At 41.3% G+C, this 8075-nt stretch overlaps 1 pseudogene; it reads left to right on the top strand.

The window, feature by feature from the left end:
• Nucleotides 1-4287: 4287 nt before the first annotated feature.
• Nucleotides 4288-7511, top strand: LOC101699875 (sperm flagella and cilia-associated protein 2-like; annotated as a pseudogene).
• The last annotated feature ends 564 nt before the right edge of the window (nt 7512-8075 follow it).

Below are 8075 nucleotides of genomic sequence, written 5' to 3'. Positions count from 1 at the left end.
AAAAAATCAAAAGAAGAATATTATCTTGTGACTCATGAAAGCTTATAAAATTATAATTTGAAGCCTGGTGTGGTGGTGCTGGCCTCTAATCCCAGCACTGGGGAGGCTGAGGCAGGAGGATCACCGTGAGTTTGCAGCCAGCCTGGGCTACATAGTGAGACCCTGTCTCAAAAAAAATTTATACTTTGAACATTCATAAATTAAGGCTGTATTGCAGCACAGCAACATGCACTCATTTCTGCATCATCTGTGGTTGCTTTTTAATGTAGTGGCACAGGTGAGAGCTTGCAGCAGAGACCAATGGCCCAAAGCCACTACAGCGGCTCTTTGTAAAAGGCTCGCCAAACCCTGGATAGTCTCCACAGGCGGGTTTGTAAAAATTATGACAACTTTGTTTTACTCCACTTTTTGCTACTATTGTGGTTCAAAAGGTAAACCAAGGCACAATGAAATGTTAAAGAGCTTATTTGGATAAACAGTGAGTCATGAACTGGGAAACTCCAGATTGGAGGTGGTTTGAGAGCTGTGCTCAAAGAAGGCAAGGGGAATGGTTTTATAGGATAAGCATGAAAGTAATGCAGAGAAAATGGAGTGTTCAAGGGCCCTATCTCTATAGAAATCAAATAAGCGGAAGCCATGATGTGAGGTATTATTGATTTTGTTAATTGACGGTATTTATGGACTTTCAGCTTAGGTAGGTTCTTTCAGAAAAAGTAGAGACCTAGGGAATGTTTTGTACCAAACACCATTTCTATGGTCAGTCAAGGTCACCCACCATACTTCCTCCCGCTCCGTGCAGTAGAATAGGAGAGCGCATGGCGAACAGAGCCCCGGACTTTTGTGATTCATGGTATGGAATGCCCGATTGCCCTTCCAGCCCTGAGGGGTATTACAAACAGTGAGCCGCCCTTTGCTCCCCTTCATCTCTGGGTTGCCTTTGCCTTGTCAGTGGTCATCACACCCACAGATTCGAGTGTGGGGCTGTTTGCCTGCCTGCTTCCCACGGGGTGTCTTGCTGTGGCTGCCACTGGATCTTACACAGGCTTCCTATAAACTATTGCTTTCTTATCCCTAGTGTCTACTGGGCCTTCCACAAGTAGTTCCTGGGAATTTATTTTGGGCTTACTTTGTATTAGAAATAATCCATCACCTCCAAGGGGGTCACCCTGTCGGTAGAGACGATGCATGGGCAATTTGGTTATGTATCCTACCAAGACCCCAAGAACGTCAGTAATCTCTGGCTTTTCATGGTTTATGCTTGCAGTGTTCTGTCTCGTCGTTTGTGTGGCTCAGCTAAGTTGGTTTTCTAGTGGGTTTTGCTTTGTGGCTATCTGGATACTAAGTTGCTTATTACAGCAGAATTAAGATATGTTTGCAAAAAAATGTTTGCAAAGCATATTATTTTCGAAGTTTTGGAATGGGGGGGTGCTTTTCTGTTCCTTTATGTAATCCAAAGTTTTTCAGGCAGCATGGTTTTAGAGTAGAAATAAGGCAACAAAGAGAGAAGTTTAAGACTATTTTTCTGTAGAAATCTCTGCGTACAGTTTAGGAATTATAATTCATCCTTATATTTCCCCAGTTTCTGTGAGTCTGTAGGGCTTGTCTCACACGTCTGTGAGTGCTGATTCTCTGAGCTATCTGTGCCTGTCATTTCCGTTTTCTGCTCTAGCTTCAAGGGAGGATTTCTCCCATGGCTGTGTAAACCCTGATGCTCTGGGCTTCTGGGACCCTTTGCCCAGGCTGCCCTTAATAATCATGTCCTATGTGCCATCTGGGCAATATTTAATGTTATAAATCAAGCTAACAGTAAATGTATATATTCTTTCTGTCTTGGTAAAAAGTCCATAATGACAAAACAAAAATATATGTAAAACTCAGATTTTTATATGACAAAGTATCAAAGATGAGTTTAATTATTATTCCACACATATGAGTGTTTTGTGAATATTTGAATAGATAATAAAGCATGCATAATTTATAGATTACATGTTTAGCACATAAAATTTGGTTTTCTTGCCTTTATATCTAATTTTAAATCAAGTTATTTAAATGAAGGTGAAGGTATAAATTTGGTTTTTAAAAATCTCATTACATCTTACATAGTTTTTATTATATTTATATTTTTATAGCCATAAAAATTTGCGGTTCTCGCATTCCGTGTTCATCTAGTTGCTGATGTGAAAATTGGCATTATGCTTTGTGTGTGATGTGCTCTACATATATTTAAGAGTAATAAAAAATTGTTTAATGTTGGAAAATATTTCTCTGTCATCGGTGGTTTCTCAACAGCTGTGGTGAATATTGTGCTGTATGTGGGTCCCTGAGGAAGCAAGTTAGCAAGGAAATGGATTTTGGGCAATGTGGGGTGCTACTGGGAACTGATATTTTGCTATGTGAGAATCTGTTGCATTTGTGCTGAGGAAGGATTGAAAAGGTAAATTTTCCTACGTGTGTAAATTTTGTGTCTTATCTCTCAGCTTCATCTTTATTAACTCCTCACTGTGTGCAACAGCAGTGTTGGTGTCAGCTATGGGTGGTGGTACATCCCACAAACTCTTATAGCATTTGGACGGGGCAACTTTTGTGTTGAGGCCATCATGGTGCTTGGGCCTGGGAGTGCCACACCATCGATAGGCAGGCTATGCCACCAGGGTACCAGATCTCAGGTGAAAGATGTGAGTTGGGGTATTGTATATATTTTTTGGCTTGTTGTGTGTGATGTTCAGGGTCCTTTGTACCTAGTCTAGGTCCTAAGCTGTGGATCTTATAATAATTTCCTTGAGTAGTGTTTTATTATATTATTTCAAGTATAAAAGAAAGTGGACTTGTACCTTGATATCTCAAGGGAATCAGTGAAATAGCTTTTATTTCTACTTGCCTTTCTTGCATTTCTTTCTTTCTAGGGGTCAGGTGTGAGCTCAGGAAGCCAGGTAGAGGACAACTTGTGGAGAGCGGTGTGTGGAGGGCGGTGTTAGCCAAAGGGGCTCCATTTTGAATCTTACCCTCCATTGTACAGAGCAAGGAGACGATGTTATGAGGAACCGCGTCCTTGCCGAATTAGATTGCCCTGGAACGTGATGAACGTTCTGTAACCCCGAGAAACAAGGAAGCCCATGAGGGTGGGGAATTCCCAAAGAACTAGAAAACGAGGAAGCAGGTGTCTCTGGATAAGGGTCATGATTAACAACCAAACTCACCTGCTGTATAAAAAAGAGGAGAAAAATAAACTTGGGTGCTTGGTCTCTGGGAGCCCTCCCGACTCTATCTCTGTGTCTTTCTTTCTGCGTCTTTCTTTTTCTTCATCCTCACTCCCCCATTCAGGTACTGTTTGACAAGTGACGGCTGGCTCCGTCAACAACTGAAGTACCATATACCACTATGCTGTGCTCAAAGGAACCCTTAAATTTTGACTTGTACTCACTGGATTAGGCCACATCTGTGGACCTTTCTCTTTCTTTATAAAGAAATATCTCTTTGGAAGCTTCTTCTTCTTTTCTTTTGGTACTGGGGATCAAGCTCAGGACCTTGCGCTTGTGATGCAGGCGATGGAACCACTGAGCTAAATCCCCGGCCCTCTTTGGAAGCTTCTTGACTCTTTATGCAAATAGCCCTCAAGTGGACTTATCGATGTTTCTTCCAAAAACATTTTAGGCGTTTACCCTAGGACTGTTCAGTATGTCTCTGTCATATTTATATGATGTTACATTAATGGAAATGGGAAGCATATAAATGTATGGCACTCATATAATACTTCTTAATAAAATTAGCTAAAATAAATAGCTTTGGGGAAAAGGATGAGTCTAAATTATGTTCCTCTTTTGCCTAGTGAAGTGTACTTTGTATTCAGTATTAGGACTTCAGACGTGCTATCTTATTTAATTTTCTTAGTATCCTTGTAAGGCTGTTGTGTTTTCCATTTTCTCAGATGAGAAAGCAGGGTTTTAGAGGGTGAGTCACTTGCCTAATTAGTAAGTGCTAGGTTAATATTTAAATACTAGTCCATTAGATTTCAAAATTTTTGCTCTACTAGATAAACCATCCCCTGGGTTTTACTTCCACAATTAAAGTTTCACTTGAAAATTTTAAATAGGAAGCAGAATTATTCCTATAATGGAATTAGGAAATGAATGAACTCATGTCACTTAAAAGCCATCAGTAAGCCTGTCCTTTGACTTTATGTACTTCTGCCATCTGGAGACTGTTAGGTGTCTGCTACTGTGCTCCCTGAGGAGGTTTCATAGCTTGGGAACCTTGGTTTATGATTCATTAAAAACCAAAATAGCTGCAATGCAGGGCTCGGATTGTGGGATAGATGTTGGTGAGAAGATGAAGAAGACAGGGCAGAGAAGAATGGAATTACACTGGGATTGATCACGACGTTCTTTTAAAGGTTGAAATAGAAAATTGGAGACTAGTGAGGAGTTTGCTTATTGGATGTGGATGATAAGAAGCAGGTAGAGATCTAGAGCGTGTTGGATGAGGTCATCTGAAAGCTATCTAGTAGGCTAAAGAAGCTAACTTGTAGATTTCTTCATTTTGGCTCAAAAGATCACTGCACCACTATGAAGGAAAGCAGAGCTATGAAAAGAGAACTCGGGGAGAGGGAGATGGTTAGCGGAATGGTGGAACAAGCAGCTTGAGCTCTCATTTGGCCCCAGAAACTTTGTAAGAAACAAACTCTAACTTGGCTAGTGCCCTGAAGAGCGGCTGAAAGTTTTCAGTAACCAAGCAAATGTCCAGTCAAAAAGAGCTCTCCCTCTCAGGATCAAAGTCAGGACCTTGAGAGAGGGAGACAGGATTGAACTCAGGACCTTGTACTTACCAGGCAGGTGCCGGCTCCACTGAACTACGTGCCACATCCCTGGTCTTGCTCTCACTCTCTCTGTGAGCTACATCCCCAGTCTCTCACTCTCACTTGATTAGTATCAACTGGATGGCTGCAGCTTCAGTTCAGGCCAGAAGATTGGTATCAGATGTAGGGCTTCATTTGGTCTTGTGAAGTTCTGAAGAATAGAAGACAGCATCCCTGATTGGTCTTAGGTGTAGGGCTTGGCTCCATCCCATGAAGATCTCGTTCCAGGAGAATTAAAGACAGTATTCTCTGTGATGAGCAGATACCAAGTCATTTGCATAAGCGTTTTCCAGTGGCTATCTGAATAGAGAAGTTCTGCACAAATTTGAACTTCAGGGTTATTTATCAGAATTTTTAGACAACAGGATTTCAACAGCCAGACTTAATAATCTTTCCTGCTTGGAGCCAATGCTTCATCTTCTGGGTGTGCAGTGTGATGAGAATATGGCACAAAGCATCATTGCAGAAAAGTGTGGAGCAGCCACAAGACTCCTGTATCAATTGTACATTGCTTTTCAGAAAAAGGAAAAAAAGTGGGCTGACTGGAGTACAAATACCAATCACACAGCCTCTGGCAAGCTTAAAATTTCAAAACATGAAAAGTGAGGCTTCCCAAGAGCAATGCTTAAACAGAAGACGGCAAAATGAAATAATGGCCAAAATCCAAGCAGCTATCATACAGATTCCTTAAACCTGCATCCAATTGCACTCTGAAAGCACTTGAGGCCCCCAAAATGATGAAAAAGCAGCAGGAGGCAGAGGATGTCACTGCTAAGGAGACCATGAAGTTTGAAGCATTAATAAAACAGGATCTCCAGGCAAAAGAAAGTTCATCCAAGACTGGGTTAGATACAGTGGACCATACAACCACCAACCTGTTAAACACTTATTCAGATGATGACTACATTAAAAAAAAAAATCCGGAAGTGCCTAGAAGAAGATGCTTTTGCACAAGAGCAAAGGGAGAAAAAGACAGCAGAGGTTGCTAATGGACCAGTTCATCGCCCAGGAAGCACAGGAGGAGGCTCACCATGAGGAGCAGCTGATACACAGGCTCGTGTGACAGTCCCAACAGGAAGGAGCACAGGGTTGCTGTGCAGCTCATGCACGTTAGGCATGAAAAGGAGGTTTTATGGCAAAACAGAATTTTCAGAGAAAATATGAGGAAAGGTGACTTAAAAGATTTCCAGGATGCTCTTGATTGAGAAGTGGCTTTGGCCAAACAAGCCAAGATTGATTTTGAAAAACAAATCCTCAGAGAGAAAGAAGTTCATGAACAGATTGCTGTGGAAAGAGTTTAGGCTTGTTATAGTAAGCTTTATAAAATATGCAGAGAAATTTTGGATCAAATACTTGATTTGTTCACCAAAGTGGCAGGCTATCGAATGTTGACAAATAATCTGATTCCACTTAAGATGATGCGTGATTGGAAGGAATTGCTTTTTCATGGAAGGCCCATATATGAACAAACTTCTGTTAAGCAGATGCCTGCTAATCCCACAGAAGAACAACTTAGAGAACTGGATAAAAGAGACTTACTAGTAGCAAAGATTATGAAGAATATAAGAACACGGCTGGAGAGTGGGCTGTAACAGAAGAAATGACGGATAATTTACCACCCTCCAACAATTCCATACTGGGCCATGAACCTCACAGACTCATTGAAAAATCTCTTCCTCCTCAAGTTGAGCCAATAGAGCCTGAACTGCCTTCATTGCTATTAAAGGATGCTTACTGGGGAAAACACTTAGTGGGAAAACTATCACTTTAAAGACTCTACAAAGAGAGTTTCCTATTGAGGTACTTTGTATGAGCACTCTTGTCCAAGAAGCTATCCAAGCATTTTCTGACAATGAAAAAGTCAGTGAGAACCTACCAATTCAGAAAGAAGGTGGGGAAGTTCATCAGATCTGCAGGAGGACAGTAAAGAAATCCAGGACTCACACAATGAATCTTCAGATGCTCCAGTTTCAGGCGAACCATTAGCAGAAACAGAAGGTGAAACTACATCTAGTACACACACTAATAGAACACCAGAAACTGAAGAAGTCACATCAAGTGGTAGTGATCATTTCTCTAAACTCACTGAATGTGCTCAGCTTGGTGCAAAATCACAATTGCTGAAGAAAGGAAAGAACATTCCAGATATGTTATTAGTTAACATCATAGTAAATGCTATTAATGAGATACCTGTGAATCAAGGGTGGATCCTTGATAGTTTTCCAATGACATTAAACCAAGCACAGCTTCTAGAGGAAGCTCTCACCAGCTGCAATAGAAACCTCATAGAAATGGAGGCAAAGAAAACACAAATATCCACATTGGCTGTGGATCCTATGGCTTCAAAAGAAGGACCTCTTCCTCTTCTGCATTTGATTTTGTCATATTACTAGATATTTCAGATATTTTCTTGCTGAGTCACATGAATGATACCATAGCTGAAGAATTTTCACATGAAATGGCTCATAAAGATATTGGTCAACATGGCGCTGCTGAAAACCAAGATAAGCATGGGTACTAGAACTTAAGAGATCACATACAAAAGAGAATTATAGGCTTCTTGGACAACTGGCCTTTGTTGGAACAGTGGTTTTCAGAACTAGAAAATATTTTGATAAAAATCAGTGCTGAAATAAAGAACCTTTATGCCAGAAACTAAAAGAAATTGGTCTTTTCTGTGGTCCAACTGGGAGGAGGGTGGTGTAGCCTCAGTGGCACTGTGGAGACCTCCACCCGGGACAGTTCTCCCTCCTGGGCCTCTCGCCTCCTGCCCTCAAGTGTCCTTGCCTGCTAGGCCTCTCACATCTGATATCATGGGATGAGATGAGAGAAGGCCTGGTGATCACTCTGAGGAGCCGCAGTCTCTACCAAGATGATAGAAGTCCTGACACAACTGATTCCCAGAAACTGCTACACCAGCTGAATACCCTGTTGGAGCAGGAGGCTAGATGACAGCCAAAGGTCTGCAGCTTGAGACTAACTGAATCTGCACAAGATAATAGCCTTGGAATGACTGCAAGACTGAGGGACTTGGAAGTGAAAGATCTTAGTCTAACTCAGTTCTTTGGCTTTGATATGGAGACATTTTCTCTAGCTGTACATTTTCTCTAGATGTGAATTTACTGGACAGATTCCTGTCTAAAATGAAGGTACAGCCTAACCACCTTGGGTGTGTTGGACTGAGCCCCTTTTATTTGGCTGTAAAATCAGTAGAAGAGGAAAG

This window comes from Heterocephalus glaber, unplaced genomic scaffold (assembly GCF_053883595.1).
Source record: "Heterocephalus glaber isolate CG9 unplaced genomic scaffold, H.glaber_assembly_v1.0 deba00000281, whole genome shotgun sequence".
NCBI lineage: Eukaryota > Metazoa > Chordata > Mammalia > Rodentia > Bathyergidae > Heterocephalus > Heterocephalus glaber.
The sequence above is the reverse complement of the archived record's forward strand: the minus strand, read 5'-3'. Positions and strand labels throughout refer to the sequence as shown.